Source organism: Heloderma suspectum, chromosome 4 (assembly GCF_057233095.1).
Source record: "Heloderma suspectum isolate Gila_16-S chromosome 4, 16-S_ref, whole genome shotgun sequence".
Classification (NCBI taxonomy): domain Eukaryota; kingdom Metazoa; phylum Chordata; class Lepidosauria; order Squamata; family Helodermatidae; genus Heloderma; species Heloderma suspectum.
This window is the reverse complement of record NC_139461.1, coordinates 139,786,127-139,803,287: the sequence shown is the minus strand read 5'-3', so window position 1 is coordinate 139,803,287 and position 17,161 is coordinate 139,786,127. Positions and strand designations below refer to the sequence as shown.

Genomic DNA, 17,161 nt, shown 5'->3' with positions numbered 1-17,161 from the left:
AGCCCTATGAGGAGAGACTGAAAGAACTGGGCATGTTTAGCCTTGAGAAGAGAAGACTGAGGGGAGATAGGATAGCACTCTTCAAGTATCCAGTGCATTTGGCCCCCCGAAATCCGTGGCGGAACAAAGCGCCCCGCCCACCCACCCCACGAAGGGTGCGCGAAACGGAGCACTTACCTGCTCCGTCCATGCTGACTTGCGAATGGCAGCTGTGTCTGCGGCCGCCATTTGCTTCCTCATTATAGCCGTGATAGGCTACGTAAATAATTACATAGCCTATCATGGCTAATGCAGGGACACCATTTGCGTCCCTGCGGAGGCCGTGATAGGCTACATAAGTATTTACGTAGCCTATCATGGCAAAAAAAAAAAAAAAAGTGCACGCAAATGGTGGTGGCTATGGCGGCCACCATTTGCGTTCCCTTTTTTTTGCCGTTTTAGCCTATGTAAATATTTACGCAGGCTATTACAGCAAAAAAAAAAAAAAGGGAACGCAAATGGCGGCCACTACACCATTTGTGTTCTCCCTTTTTTTTTTTTGCCGTAATAGCCTGCATAAATATTTACGTAGGCTAAAATGGCAAAAAAAAAGGGAATGCAAATGGCAGCCACTGTAGCTGCTGCCATTTGTGTTGGCTTCCCCCCCCCCGTGATATGCTACGTAAATACTTTTTTTTTTTGCTGTGATAGGCTATGTAAATACTTACGTAGCCTATCACAGCCTCCACAGGGATGCAAATGGCATCCCTGCATTAGCCGTGATAGGCTACGTAATTACTTTTTTTTTTTTGCCGTGATAGGCTACATAAATACTTATGTAGCCTATCATGGCAAAATACAGGGATGCAAATGGCGGTGGCTACGGCTGCCACCATTTGCATCCCTGCAGGCTGCCCAGAGGCCAGATGTCTGGCTGCGGGTGGCCCCAGCTGGCGGCTTTGTGGAATCTCTGTGGAGCGGAGCCGGCCAGAGAGAATTTCGGGGGGAGGGACGGAGCGCCTCCCCCCCGCTGTGAATGTCACCCTTCGAAAAGGTAAGTGACTTTCGTACATCCCTAAACTTGAAGCAGTATGACCTGGTACACTCCAGGAACAATGTTTTCACTTCATCTTCTGCTCACATAGATCAGGCCTGCATGTTTAAAATTGAGTCACAGGAGTTCTTTTTAAAAACTCTTTTTGAATTAATCCTTGTGGCTATTCCTACTTGCGTGTGTGTTCATTCATGAATTAGGGTCTGAACCAGCCTTTGCAGTTACTATTGAATACCTAATGGTACTCTTAACCTTTCTTATTAATTTTAATTAGAATGCTTTTCTATTTTGTGGCTATTGATTATTTGCAAAGGGCATATTTTGAAAGTGTTGTTTAGATCTGGCTTTGCTGACACAGCTATAACCATAAAGGGCCCTGTAATTTTTGAATGTAAAATAAAATTTGTTATTAATTACCTCCATTAGGTTTTTATTTTGCAATAAACCAAGCTGTAAGAGAACTTTAGAGGACTAATATCTCCTCTAAAATGAACACATGGACATAAATTGAAAAGTAAGTCTAACAAGGGACTCCAGCAGATTCTCTTCAGTGTGCCTACCATTATCTCTGAGACCTTCTCTCTCTGAACAAAAGGATAGGACCAGTTCTTGTTTTTCATTGTTTTATGATCCCAAGGAGGAATCTGGTGAAAGGAGCTTCATTCCCTTCATTCTTTCAAATACTAACATGGGGGCATTCTTATGTTGTTTTAATAGGCCTGTTTTCACAATTCCAGTTGTGTCCTACTACCTTACTGATTCTCGAGAAATCTTCTGCATCACTGTATTCATTCGCTTTGTGGTAGCATATTCTGTACTCATTTCAAGATGGGGGGGGGGAAACAAACATTACCTTAAATCCATATATCTAAGTGCCATGACTTTCACCCCATTTTTACTCTCGAGTAGGGACACAGCTTGTTCTGAACTGGCAACCTAGAGTGGGAATACAGGAGCTTTTAAGATATGGATTGGGCCCCTTGCACTTACTGTGGACTAAAACCAAGCAAACATGTAGCTGCTGGATACGGATTTAAAATACTGTCTGGTTTGGCCCTCAGAGTCTTTGTTTTTTTGTTAATTATGTACCGAAGAAAACATAATTGTCCTATCATGATATCCCAACAACGCAAAACAATCCTACCTTTTGGCAGGGTGTGAAATGGAAGGCTGTGCCTCGTGTTCATGGGCACAAATGTACATGCATGTTCACTTAAGGTACCATACATGCTGTCCCACCCCTACTCAAAGATTTCACTTCTAGTGGTTGTAGGGGGTTCAAGCCATGGTCCAGAATCCCCAGAGTTCCTTGGAAGCTATTGCGGGTTCCTCAGCAATAAGGTCCATAATGGCTGACAAGCTTTTCTGAAAGGCAGCTTATGGTACCACCACCAACGGCACGCGCTGAGTTGGGCAAGTGCAGCTGCCTGCTCCCTCACCAAGCTGCCATTTTGCGTAAAAATGGCAGCTCGGCCTTTTCCGTAAATAACCATTTATGCAAATGGTGGCTGTAAAAGGGCCACTTACACAACATTACAGGTGTAAATACACCATTCACACCTGTAATTTTGTGTAAATGCCCCCTTTACGGCTTCCATTTGTGTAAATGGTTATTTATGAAAAAGGCTGAGCTGACATTTTAATGAAAAATGGTGGCTCAGCAAGGGAGCAGACAGCCACACACCACATACCACTCGCCGGGTGCCCACAGACTACCCAGTGGCTTGCTGCATGCGGCGAACAGGGTCAGGTGGCTGACGAGGGTCCGGAGAGCAGGATGGTGTGAGTTTGCCCATCCCTAGTTGGGTGTTTTTTCTAAGATGTTCGTTCTGTTCATAGAATCATAGAATAGTAGGGTTGGAAGGGGCCTATAAGACCATCGTGTCCAACCCCCTGCTCAATGCAGGAATCCAAGTCAAACTATGCCTGACAAGTGGCTGTCTAGCTTCATCTTGAATGCCTCCAGTGTGGGAGAGCCCACTACCTCCCTAAGTAAGTGGTTCCATTGTCATATTGGTCTAACATTCAGGCAGTTTTTCCTGATGTTCATCTGGAATCTGGCTTCCTGTAATGTGAACACATTATTCCGTGTCCTGCATTCTGGGATGATCAAGAAGAGATCCTGGTCTTTCTCTCTGTGACAACCTTTCAAGTACTTGAAGAATGTTATCCTATTTCCCCTCAGGGCCAATCTACATTGCACCCACCATTGCAAAGAATTTGGTGTCCTGTTGGGTTAAACGCTCTCGCATTAAAACGTGATTATCCACACTCATCCATTTTCCCCATTGCGGTGCTTCATCGAATGCACGAGCTCTGTTCACACTCGAGCACTGCGCTGTTTTCCTGCTCTTAAAGATGGAGGCGCTCATTGGAGGATCAGAAACTCTTCCTGTTTCTGCTGATTCCATGCTCATCACACTCACAGCTCTTGATGGCCCCATGTCGTCTCCTGGCTACTGATCACATAGCTTCCTCAGCACTCAATGTTTCCTCAGCAACAAGCAAAGGGCTGGATGTGCACGTGCTTGTCTGATCTCAGAAGCTAAGCAGGGTCGGCCCTGGTCAGTAGTTGGATGGGTGACCATCTGGGAATCAGGCTTCCTGCATTGAGCAGGGGGTTGTTCTATCCCTTCAAATGAGACTAAGTTTTACCCCCTCCTATCCCCTGCCTCAGTTTTTGTTTTTGTTTTAATTAAGGCATTATCTTCGAAGAATCGTGGCTTCTCCGTGATTTTTTTTCTAATTCAGGCATGATCTTCAAAGATTTGAAAATTCAAAGATTTGAAGCTTCAAATCTTCAAATTTTTGAATCTTTGAAGATCATGCCTGAATGAGAAAAAAAATCATGGAGAAGCCACGATTCTTCGAAGATAATGCCTTAATTAAAACAAAAACAAAAACTGAGGCAGGGGATAGGAGGGGGTAAAACTTAGTCTCATTTGAAGGGATAGAACAACCCCCTGCTCAATGCAGGAAGCCTGATTCCCAGGCGGTCGCCCATCCATTTACTGACCAGGGCTGACCCTGCTTAGCTACTGAGATCAGACAAGCATGTGCACATCCAGCCCCTTGCTTGTTGTTCAGGAAACACTGAGTGCTGAGGAAGCTATGCGATCAGTAGCCGGAAGACAACATGGGGCCATCAAGAGCTGTGATTGGACAGGAGGGAATTACAAACACCACCGTATGTGGACGGGCAGGGGAGGGGACTATGACCAGATATGGTAGCCAAGGTGGAAAATCAGAGCACATTGAGGGGAAATACCGGGATATCAGGGTATTGAAATTGGGAGCACAGAAGGGGAAATTCCAGTTCCAATTTGAGGTGGGTACTACGTAGTGTGAAAAACAGGTGGTGATACCTCATTGGAAGCAAAAAAATCCATAAGGGTAGATCGGCCCTTAGTCTTCTCTTCTCAAGGCTAGACATGCCCAGTTCTTTCAGTCTCTCTTCATAAGGCTTTGTTTCCAGTCCCCTGATCATCTTCGTTGCCTTCCTCTGAACCCTCTCCAGTTTGAATGCATCCTTCTTAAAGTGTGGTGCCCAGAACTGGACACATTACTCCAGATGAGGCCTCACCAGTGCTGAGTAGAGGGGAACTAGTACTTCACATGATTTGGAAACTATGCCTCTATTAATACAGCCCAAAATAGCATTTGCCTTTTTTGCAGCCACATCACATTGTTGGCTCATATTCAACTTGTGATCAGCAACAATTCCGATGTCCTTCTTGCTTGTAGTTGAGCCAAGTATCCCCCATATTGCAACTGTGCATTTGGTTTCTTCTTCCTAGGTGCAGATCTTAGCATTTATCTCTGTTAAATTTCATTCTGTTGTTTTCTGCCCAGCGCTCTGGCCTATCAAGATCACTTTGAATTTTGTTTTGGTCTTCCAGGGTGTTAGCTTTCCCACCCAATTTTGTGTCATCTTCAAATTTAACAAGTATTCTCTCCTCCAAGTCATTAATAATAATGTTGAAGAGCACTGGGTGCAGGACTGAGCCCTGTGGTACCCCATTCATTACCTCTCCCCAGTTTGAGAAGATCCCAATGATAAGCACTCTTTGAGTCTGATTCTGTAACCATAGGGATGTACGAAAGTCACTTACCTGGTCCCGCAGCTTGCTTCGCGGTGGGGGGGAGGTGCTTCGGTTCTCCCCCTGTAGTTCAGGCTGGGGGGGGGAGGCGCCCCACCTCGCCCAGCCGAAATTCAGGGCAAATAGCGTTGCCCTTATTTTCGCCGTAGTCTACGTAAATCTTTACGAAGACTACCCAGGCCCAAATAAGGAACACAAATGGTGGCGCCCATGGGCGCCACCATTTGCATACACGCTTTTTTTTTTCAAAGTCACCCGTGATAGGCTACATAATGATTTACATAGCCTATCACAGCTGACTTTGGAAATCTAGCCGTGATAGGCTATGTAAATCGTTACGTAGCCTATCATGTGTGTGTGTGTGTGTGTTTTTACATTCACTTTGTAATGGCGGCGGCGGCAGCCGGTCGGAAGACTGGCTGCCACCCCCGTCCCCGCCGAAACGCTGCCGAAACACCGCCGGAACCCGCCGCCGAGAGGGACATTCGAGGGAGGTAAGTCCCATCCGGGGGGGGGGGCGGAGAATTTCACCGCCAATTTCGGAGGGCCAAATGCGTTGGCATTCGGCCTCCCCGAGAGTCATGGAGAAATTCTCCGCCATCCCTATGTAACCAACTGTGGATCCACCTGAGAGTCGTTTCATCTAGTCCACTTTTAGCTAGTTTGCTAATCAGGATATCATGGGGAACTTTGTCGAACGTTTTGCTGAAGTCGAGGTATATTATGTCTACAGCATTCCCACAGTCCACAAGGAGGTTACCTGTTCAAAAAATGAGATCAGATTAGTCTGGCAGGACTTGTTCTTGACAAATCCATGTTGGCTTTGAGTAATCACTGCATTGTTTTCAACGTGCTTACAGACTGATTGCTTTATAATCTGCTCCAGAATTTTCCCAGGAATTGATGTCAGACTGACTGGTCTGTAGTTCTCAGGTTCCTCTTTTTGCTCTTTTTGAAGATAGGGACAACATTAGCCCTCCTCCAGTCATCTGGCACTTCACCCATCCTCCATGATTTCTCAAAGATAATAGAAAGTGCTTCTGAGTGTTTTTCTTCCAGTTCTTTTATTACTCTAGGATGCAGTTAATCTGGCCCTGGAGATTTGAACTCATTCAAAGTAATTAGGTGTTCCTTGACCATATGCCTATCTATTTCAAGCTGCAATCCTGCCCCTTCAGCCTGTGCTTCACCAATAGACCCTCTTTTGGGTGAAGACTGAGCTGAAGTAGGAATTGAGCACATCTGCCTTTTCTTTGTCATCTGTTATCATTTTGCCATCCTTATTTAATAGTTGGACCACCATTTCTTTCCTCTGTCTTTTACTATTCACATCTCTGAAGAAAGCCTTTTTGTTGCTTTTAGCCTCTCTTGCTAACATCAGCATGTTCTCAGCTTTAGCCTTCCTGACGCCATCCCTGCAATTCTGTGCTACCTGCCTGTACTCTTCCTTTGTAGCTTGGCCTTCCTTCCACTTCCTGTATGTGTACTTTTTCAGGTCATCTCTAAGCTTTTTGTGAAGCCACATTGGCTTCTTCTGTTGCCTTCCGCCTTTTCTTCTTGTCGGAATTGTTTGTAATTGTACCTTTAGAATTTCCTTTTTTAAAAATTCCCACCCATCTTTGACTCCTTTTCTCATTGGAGTTGCTTGCCATGGGACCTTCCTTATCATTGTTCTGAGTTTATTAAAATCAGCTTTCCTAAAATCCAGAGTACGCGTTTGGCTACATGCAGGTTTTGCTTCCTTTAGAACCAAGAACTCAAGTATAACATGGTCACTTTCCCCCAGAGTTCCTGTAACTGCTACTTTATCCATTAACAATCTCTGTTGGTTAGGATCAAGTCAAGGATAGCTGATCCTCTAGTTCCTTCCTTCACTTTCTGTAGGAGGAAGTTATCAGCAACACAACTCAGGAATTTCCTGGAGGGGGCATGTTTTGAAGAATTAGTCTCCAACAAATATCAGGGAAATTGAAGTCCCCCATTCCTGCTACATCATGCTTCCTTGAAACCTTGGCAATTTGCTTTTCAAAAGTTTCAGCCTCGTCTTTTCCTTGATTGTGTGGCCGGTAGTAGACTCCAACCACCATGTTCCTTTTATTCTTTGCTCCATTTACTTTAACCCAGATGCTCTCGATGGGGCTACCAAGCTCATCCTCCTGTATTTCTGTGCAGAGATATATATTTTTAATATATCATGCCACAGTATAGGTTACAACATGACCTAGAATCTTCTGTTGCACACAGCAGTTACCTGGCAGACTTTCTAGCAATCCACCGTAACAACAACCTTTGAAATGACATCCTCATAATCTCCACCCACCACCCTTAGCCTTGCATAAGACAGACTGTGATTCACCAGGGTTGGGTACTGGGAAATTAGGACTGTCCATGATAATGTGGATCTTTGGAGCATATTTTGTCATTCTGGGAGAAACAGAACCTGCTGGCATTCTGTCTCCTCCTCCAGAAAGTTTCAAGATGCAGGAGCTCTTTCTGTACTGAATCTGTTGTATGTAGGGCTTACCAACCCTCAAAGTACCACTTCAGAAATAGAATTCTTAGTAAGCACAGACTGAGGACATGGCACATGCTGCTTCTGTCATGCCTTCAGATCAGGTTAGAGGGAAGAGATGCAAGAGCAGAAGGTGTGTCAGCTCTTACCTTAAGCAGTAAAGCTTCTAGGCTAAAATGCTTATAAAGAATACAAAACAGACTAGAACTCAACAGAGTGGCAGAAGTCCTGGTATATTTCAAGCAATACAGACCATCTTCAGGAAGATATTTTACAATCCTTTTATAACCATTATTGCTGGTGCAGTGCAGAAAATTTCTTCCACATTTTTTTTCACCATTCTCATTCCATTTGATAGAAAAGAAATTGCTTTCAAAAAGAAATTCAAAGGAGAAGGAAATTTCAGAGAAATTATCATGGGTTGGGTTCAGGGTTCTTGTGCTTACTTATGAGGTGGCTGAGGAGTGTGCAGGAGTGTCCTGTCTTTCATTGCACAATCATCTCTCCGGCAGCCTGTAGTCTCCTCGACTTCCCACACTCCTGTTTAAGCCCAGGGGAAAACGTCATGAGGTAATTCCTCCCATAGCACTTTTTCAAATCAGAAAGCACAGGCAGCTGTGCAACAAGACCTGCCGACAGCGAGCCCTACCTGTGAGAAACTGTTGGAGAATTTCTCCTTCCCCCTGGAGAAATTCAGTGAAATTGTGCCCTCCCCATCTCTCTGCCCACAAATAGTGTGGAGAATGTCAAGAAGCCATTTGCACACAATTCTAATGATAACATGAGACCTTGACTGAAATCTTAGATTGTAAACTGGTGAGTAGGGATGGGTAGGAATTCCAGTTTGATTTTCATTAGAATTTACCAGAATTCACAAATTTCCTCTTAGCAGGATGGAAAACACTTGAGATTTAGAGCATTTCTACACCATGCTAAAATCCTGCAACTTTACTGGGGCTTTCTGCTTCCATTTTCTTTGCAGGATTATGAGGGGCTCCTTTAGACAGCGAGCATGTGATGTGGAATTGAAAACTTCCTTTCTTGGCAATGCTGTATTTGTTCAATAAAACACCACCACCTAGTAGCTGCATTATATCACTACGTCGGCATTACACACTGCTGATATTGTGCAATTAAGGTTTGTATCAGCTAGGGATGTCAGAGAATTCCTCTGCAGACTAAAATGAGGCCAGATTCCAGAGAATCCACCCTCTGGATTCTGTGGCGGAATGGCATCACTTACCTCCAGCTCTGGAGGATTTCCTGTGGAGCAGCTCTCCAGAAGGCGAAACACTAATGGCAGCTGCCATTAGCCTATCACTGGACAAACACAGACAAATGCCTGCCAATTGTGTCTCCTGCCTCTGCATTTCTCAATCAGAGGGAGAAGAGGGTAAAATGCCTCCCTGAAATGAAGGGAGACACATCTGATCACCCACCCCACCAAGCTCAGAAGCAACATCCTCTGTTGTTTCAGAGCACCCTATTAAGTTCAGTGGGGCTTACCTGAGGGTTGCAGACTTACAGGGTGATGTTATGTCTACTCAGAAGTAAGTCCCATTGAGTTCAATGTGGCTTACTCCCAAGTAAGTAAGTGCCCAGGATTGGGGCCACTAGAAAACAGTACAGCAGAAGTTAAGCTACTAAGGGGAGGGGGTAAGGGAGTGTGTGTAAAGGCAGTCAGTTGTGATCCTGCATTTAAAACAGAAGCAGAAAACCCCATTTTAAATGCAGGATTTTAGGCTGGTGGAAGATCCATATTTTTTTACTTCAGTCAGTGGAGGCAGATGTGCTCTGTGATTGGATACTGGTTTTGTGGATACTGGGTCTCCCCTTTAAAAATCATACGAAATTATGAGGATCCCTTTTTGATTTTATGTACCCTTGTTTTACCCAGTACCTTCCATCACATTGGCTCCCTGGGTGGATAGGGGAATCTTCTTTCTCAGCCAAGCAGGAGAAAGCCTTTAAAGTTTCGATTTCACTGGCTATATAGGGCAGTGCCCATTTAGGGCATGGCTCCTGGGGAATGCTGGGAGTTGTAGGACTTTTTTTCTGTCTAAACTTGCATAGGATTGTGTTGTTCATGCAATTCATCTGGCAGAGCTTGGCATCTTTTAAGATATTTTTTCAAAGCAGCTGCTTTTGGCCCAACTGCTTGGGTGGGAAAGCAGTGTCTGTCACCTCCAAATCAGAAGGCAATTTGCTTTCAATGGGATTTCCCTTCCTCCTTGAAAAGAGGCAGACACAAGTAGGCATGACGGAGAATTCCGCCATGGATCTCGGTGAGGCCGAATGCCAGCGCATTCGGCCCCCCCAAAATCCATGGTGAAATGAAGCCCCCCACCCCCCACCCCGCGAAATGGGCCCGGAGCGGAGCCTACCTTGGTTGGTCATTCCGGTGCTCCTCGAATGGTGGCCGCATCTACAGCCGCCATTTGCATCTTTGGAATGGCCATGATAGGCTACGTAAATACTTATGTAGCCTATCACGGCTAATGCAGGGATGCCATTTGCATCCCTGTGGAGGCTGTGATAGCCTACGTAAGTATTTATGTAGCCTATCACGGTAAAAAAAAGGAACGCAAATGGCGGCAGCTACGGTGGCCGCCATGTGCGTTCCCTTTTTCACTGTGATAGGCTACATAAATATTTACGTAGCCTATCACAGCTAAAAAAGGGAACACAAATGGCGGCCACCATAGCTGCTGCCATTTACGTTCCTTTTTTTTTGCCGTGATAGGCTACGTACGATGGCCCATGATAGGCTACGTAAATATTTATGAAGCCTATCACGGGCCGTCGTAGGGACGCAAATGGCATCCCCTACACAGGATGCCATTTGCGTCCACACCAGCCCGGCAGCGGCTGGAGGCCCTGCTGTAGGTTGGCCTGGCTGGCGGCTCCACGGCCTGACTGTGGAGCGGAGCCAGCCAGGCAGGATTCTGGGGGAGAGGAATGGATTTCCTCCCCCCCGTCGAGGATTCCAGGGGGAGGAATGAATCGCCTCCCCCCACCTGTGGAACCCAGTGGAGCCAGGTAAGCGGGTTTTCGTACACCCCTAGACACAGGCAAACCTCCGGAGTTTGCAAACAGTTAACCGGAAAACGCAGACCGGATTCAATACACTTTCCCAAATCACTGCAGATGACGGAACAAAAGATCCCTAACAAGCTATGAAAAAGAAACAGAACGGATTTCCTAACAGTCATACATCACTAAACAGGTTATCTCCAACCTTTTTGAAAGCAGGTAACCTGGGCAAAGTGCGGGAGATGTCCTTGGGTTTGACGACGTCGTGTAAAGGAACCACAAACTTCCGTGAGTGGCTGTGAGCGTGCAATAAATCACTTGTGTACAGAAGCCCTTAAAAAAATCAAATGCGGGGCAAAAATGAAACTGACAGATTCATTCATCCAGGCTCAGGGCTTTGACTGCTAAGCTCTACGGATGTTGGAGTATTCTGCCACGGATTCCAGGGATGCTGAATTCCAGTGAATTTGGCCCCCTGGAATCCATGGCGGAACGAAGCAACCCCCCTGCCATCCTGCGAAATGGGCCCGGAATGGATCCTACCTGGTATCGGCCGTCCGGTGCTCCGCGAATGGCGGCTGCCATCCGGTGCTCCGTGAATGGCATCTGTGGCCGCCATTTGCCTTCCTTCGAATGGCCATGATAGGCCACGTAAGTATTTATATAAGTATTTATGTAGCCTATCACGCCTAACACAGGGACTCCATTTGCATCCCTGTGGAGGCCATGATAGGCTATGTAAATACTTACATAGCCTATCACAGCAAAAGGCAGGAACGCAAATGGCGGCCACTACGCCATTTGCATCCCTGCCTTTTCTTTTGCCGTGATAGGCTACATATATATTTACATGGCCATCACGGCAAAAGACAGGGACGCAAATGGTGTAGCGGCCGCCGTTTGCATCCCTGCTTTTGCCGTGATAGGCTATGTAAATATTTACAAAGCCTATCACAGCTCAGCAAAGGGACGCAAATGGAGGCCCCTAAGCCGGCCGCCATTTGTGGCTGCAGAGCTGCCGCAGCCAGATGCCCGACTGCGGATGCACCAGGCCAGCAGCTCCACGGAGTTGCCACAGAGCGGAGCCAGCTGGGAAGGATTTCGGGGGGAGGGACAGAGCACCTCCCCCCACTGCAGATGCCACTTACGAAACAGGCAAGTGGTTTCGTACATCCCTACTAAGCTATCAAACATCTGGGTTTGAATCCCTGTGAATTCAAGTGTGTCAGTGCTGAATTAGACTCTTTTTTCTGACAGGCTCCTCACTTTTAGCAGCTACGTGTGAGGCAGCTACATCATAATCCTTTCTAGGTACCAATTGAATTTGGCTGTTGCAGATGGGTGAGCATTTCCTTTTGGTTAATTTTTGATAAAATTTTACTGAAATTTAGAAAGGTCTTCATATTCAGGATGGAAAGAACTTGAGACTTAAAAAAGACCAAATGTGGGAAACAACAGAACCGACAGATTTGTCTCTCCATGCTTGTGGGTGGAGCTTGTTCTTATTTTTGTACAGCGCCTTGTAGGCATGTTCATAATAACTATACACCATTCATGTGTTGAGGCTGAACACATGAGGACACGAAGTGTGTAGGGAGCTGCGGGCACATGCACCAGCCCCACCTCCCTCATGTCCCCACATCTGCCAAATATCTGATGAGAGATTCTAAGCATGTTCCATTGAACTCACTGAGAAGCTTCCTCATGATTGGGTTCCCAGTCCTTGGAAGACTTCTCTAAGCGTATTCACTTATCATCTCCCTTTGCACCACATTTGTGAAGGCCAGGAGGGGGCGGTGTTGATATTTGGCATGTGCATCCCCGCCCCCTACAGACTCTGTGCCCTCACCACATTCAAACTGAGTGCCAGTAGTGCTTTCACTATATGTTATAGGGAGTAACGTTCTTCCAAAGGTGTTCTGTTAAAATGGAAATAAGCACCAGGAGGCAGCCATCTTGAACTGACTACTGCTGCTTAACCCTTTATCACCACTGGGCATCTCTCTGCTCAACATTGCTTCTATAAACCCTTTTAAAAAGTCACTCTAGAGCCAACATGCCTAACAGATGCTCACCTTGCCCTCTTTGTCCCATTGGAATCTGTAAGAATGGTGAAGAGTTATATGGAGTTATTTGAGACAGGACTTTGTAGGGCTGTAGCTATGGTGGGCCCAGTGGGTGCATACCCCCACCATAGTAATGTGTTGTCCCACTTAAGGGTTTAAAACAGCAGGTATTTTTTTTATTTGTGACATAACAGCTTCCACTGAAAAATAAGAACTTGGTTTTAAAATAGGAATTTCTCTCTCTCTCTCTCTTTCTCTCTCACTGAATGTGTGTGTGTGTGGTGTTAAACTCAGCAGTGCCTCCCCCCAAGTGGTAGTGCCCCAAACCCAACCCACTGGACCCCTACAGCTCTGCCCAGCCATGATTTCCTCTGGTGGATGTCACTATCATCTTTATCATGCTGAAGTGATCCTGAAAAAAAGAACAACCCACCATGATCTGACAGAGCACTTAAAGTAGTACAATATAATTATGGGAAGTTATTATTTATGTAAAAATGTAAGCTTTTATTGTTTTCTGCCAACAGCTGTTGAAACTTTCCAGGCAATAAAGGATATATTTCAGAGATACAAATTCTCAGAGATTCCATTTCAAGATTTAACAAAACTGCCAAAAACCTAAAAACATAAATATAAACACAATAAATGGTGTAATAGCCAGCTATACCAATGGGTTCACCAAATTAAATGTCACCATGGCAATTAACTGTCCAGTCTGGGTTTGTTCATACTCTCAAGGCTGCCAAGGTGTACGGGTCAAATAAGCATCTATGTGAGACAACAGATAACTTTTCTGGAGAAGAACTCAACTGTAAATGGCTAAAGAGTGTGGTTTCAGGTAAAGTGTTATTTATGTAAGGAAGGTGTTCATTAGAAATAAATAAAAGTTTCTCAACTTAAAAATAACAGTTATTCAGTGTATCAGTTTCTAACACTAACAATTCACAGGCATTAAAATTCACATAGACACTTGGGTATAGAAGTTAGTGCTACAAAGAAATAACTGATTTTCCATTAAGAACCCAAAAAGAGCCCTGCTGGATCAGACCAAGGTCCATCTAGTCCAGCATTCTGTTTACACAGTGGTCAACCAGCTGCCCACAGGAAACCCACAAGCAGGACATGAGCGCAACAGCACCCTCCTGCCCATGTTCCCCAGCAAGTGGTATACATAGGCATACTGCCTATGATAGTGGAGGCAGCATATAACCATCAGGTCTAATTGATAGCCTTATCCTCTGTTCATTTGTCTAATCCCCTTTTAAAGCAATCCAAATTGGTGGCCATCACTATATCTTCTGGTGGTGAATTCCATAGTTTAACTATACACTGTGTAAAGATGTACTTCCTTTTATCTGTCCTGGGTTCTAGTATTAAAGAGAAACAAAAATGTCTCCCCTATCCACATTCTCCACACCATGCATAATTTTGTACACCTCTATCATGTCTCCCCTCACTCACCTTTCCTCTAAGCTAAATGGTCCCAGATGTTGTAATCTTCCCTCATATGGGAGTTGCTCCAGACCCTCAATCATTTTAGTTGCTCTTTCCCGCACTTTTTCCAGCTCTACAATATCCTTTTTTTTAGGTGAGGTGACCAGGGATGAATCTACGCATAGCAGTTATACCGTTATCATACTGTTATCATAACTATTGGTGCCCATTGGTGCCATGTGTACCAATAGTTATGATAATGGTATGATAATGGTATAACTGCTATGTGTAGATTCAGCCCAGAACTATACGCAGTATTCCAAGTGTGGTCGCACCATAGATTTGTATAGGGGCAGTATGATATCGTCAGTTCTATTCTCAATCCCTTTCCTAATTATGCCTAACACGGGGTTTGCCAATTTCACAGCAGCCTCACTCTGGGTCAGCATTTTCATGGAGCTGCCTGCCATAACCCCAAGATCTCTTTCTTGGTCATTCCCCACTAGCTCAGATCCCATCAGCTTATATGTGAAGTTGCAATTGTTTTGCCCCAGCCCAGTGTGCATCACTTTACATACATGTATTTGAAACCCCACCTGGAAACATGGCAGCCACAACTAGTGAGGAAGGGTGGCCCTAGCAAGTGGAGGATGTGTTGTGATAATAGACAGGGGATGTGGGGAGGACCCAATTCTTGGGGTCACCACATCTCACAAGTAGGAAAGGAAGCATCAGCTGCTAATGAACCCACATAAAAAAAAAAACGGAAACAGTCAAAACCATTACTTTTGGGTAAGAGATGAGGGTGGTGGTGGTGATGATGGTGATGTATCATCAATGCACGTGGCACTTTTCCCAGTAACATAAGCAAAGAAAGACAGGCCTCTCTGCCCCAAGGAGCTTACACTCTCAATTTTGACATGGAGGGAGGGTAAGGTAAGCGTAATGGGCTCAATATGCGCAAATAGTTTTGTGCGCTTTGGTTTATTTCAGTTGAGGTTGAGGACTAACGGGTTAGCCACAGACTTTGTAGAAGAAGGATGTTTTGAGCTAGAGTTTGAACAATAATCAACGTTTCTGGAGCACCATTCAATTATTGTGAACATCAATTAACTACGCCTGATTATGGGAGCAGAAAACTGCAAGTTTTCTGCCAGGATTTTTTTTTTGACAACTTTACCTACTCTTAGGCTTTGCCAAAACCACGAATTCCTCTGGGATGATGACGAGTTATATTTGTGGGATTTCAAATTATAGTAAAAGGAAATTGCACAGTGACCCTTCTTTACACTCGAGCAATTAGCAAACCGTATAATTTTCCGTTGGAAAGAGAATGTATGTTGCCTTGGAGAAAAGGAGCAGCCTTTGGCAACTACAAATGATTCTTTTAAACTGAGCAGATTGATTTAGTTAGTAATTCATACCAATCATTACTGGGTAGTCATTAAGTCCAAATATTAACCTCCTCCTCCCCCACCAGCAAATGCTTGGGTTGAAAATGGTACATGCCAGTATGGAACAAGACACACTTTCTTCAACATAAACCCCCAAATCCAAACCCTCAACATAGGCTATTTTAGAGTGCTAGAGAAGATTTGAAATTCCATCTAGAATATTTTCCAATGTACTATTCAAGGTAAGTGGAAAACTGAAAGCAGTGCTTTCCACTCAAAAGAGTCACCAAGGGACTAATTTTGGAGGTTACGTAGCTGACACCCCAATTCTTCCACCTATCTATCTGCATATTAATGTTTCATTACAGATTTCCTTTGTTCAGCTTAAGCCATAGGTCAATCATGCAAGGAGTTTCACCTTTATGATTTTTTTTTTGTTTCTTCCAGACCTTTATACTTCTTCCTGCCCCATGACCCACATCCTGTCATGGATTTTGGCCTATGCATGAGATGAGACATTTGGGTTTTTCCAGATCTGAAATAAGAGTCAACGAATCTGTCCATTCTAAAATTGCAATTACAGCCACAGAAAACTCAGTGCTGTGGTTTACATATGCCTAACATGGAGTGGGGGGAAGTGGAGCAAGGCCATGGAACTGCAAAACAACTCTGCTGCAGCCATCTGAGAAATGTCCAGTATGATGACATCAGCACATTGACGAGTATTCCTAAATGTTTTCAGGAAGAGGGGGAGAACTCAACAGGGGGACTCTGCTTTAAACAGCAGCATACTTAGATTTTTTTTTCCAAGTGAGAAAACTTTCAAGCTGGATAGATAAGAAGCAATAGAGACATATGGGATAAACAGACTGAACTCTTTCATAGCCTTATCACAGCTAAGGTGATAAATCTTTTCTTTTTTAACCTGTCTTGTACATATGCTTACCCCTTATATTGTATGTTGCTCTGAAAGCTTTTGGCTATATAATACATTTTAGAAATAAAATAAATAATGCATTCATTATAGGGCAAATACACATTCCATTATTTTTTTAATCTTCCACTGATCACAGAGTCATCAACCATGACTCATGGGCAGTTTTAAAATACTTAGATGTTCTGATGAAGACTGAAGAGAAAACACACACAGAGAGAATGAGAGAGAGAGAGAGAGAGAGAGAGAGAACCAGGTTTGTAAGATACCTGTGGCAATTAAGAAATGTTTTTTAAGGAGCAGGCAGGGAAACTTTACAAAAGTTAATTCTTTTTTCCCCTTTTAGACCACGAATAAAGTGCCCTTTATATATTATCATAGCGGTATGATTGCTGCTTTTCCATGGTCTCAAGCCATGGCACTACTATGATGTTTAAAGGCCCAGCAGCACCATGGGAATAGGCAACCATTCAGCTCCTTCCCATGAATCATTGCCTGGTTAAGACTGGGAGTGAGAATCAGTTGGAAATGACCCACACAATTGGCTTTGTGCTTATGATACCAGGCCTTCAAACACTGCAGCAGCACGGAAGGCAAAACCACTGGTGTCGAGCAGGGAGAGACCTTCCCTTCCTTCCCTTTCAGTTAGGGATGT

General features: G+C 44.5%; 1 long non-coding RNA gene across 3 annotated transcripts in view; it reads left to right on the top strand.

Moving 5' to 3' along the window:
- The window catches only part of LOC146347454 (uncharacterized), a 156,002-nt gene extending 139,400 nt beyond the window's left edge, over positions 1-16,602 (top strand). The window contains exons 5-9 of one of the 3 annotated variants that reach the window (XR_014789881.1): positions 8,628-8,783; positions 10,895-11,110; positions 11,707-11,833; positions 11,936-12,019; positions 16,020-16,602. This is a non-coding gene — a long non-coding RNA (uncharacterized LOC146347454). The remainder of the gene's footprint in view (positions 1-8,627; positions 8,784-10,894; positions 11,111-11,706; positions 11,834-11,935; positions 12,020-16,019) is intronic. The other 2 variants (XR_014789880.1, XR_014789879.1) reach the window with 2 other exon arrangements.
- The last annotated feature ends 559 nt before the right edge of the window (positions 16,603-17,161 follow it).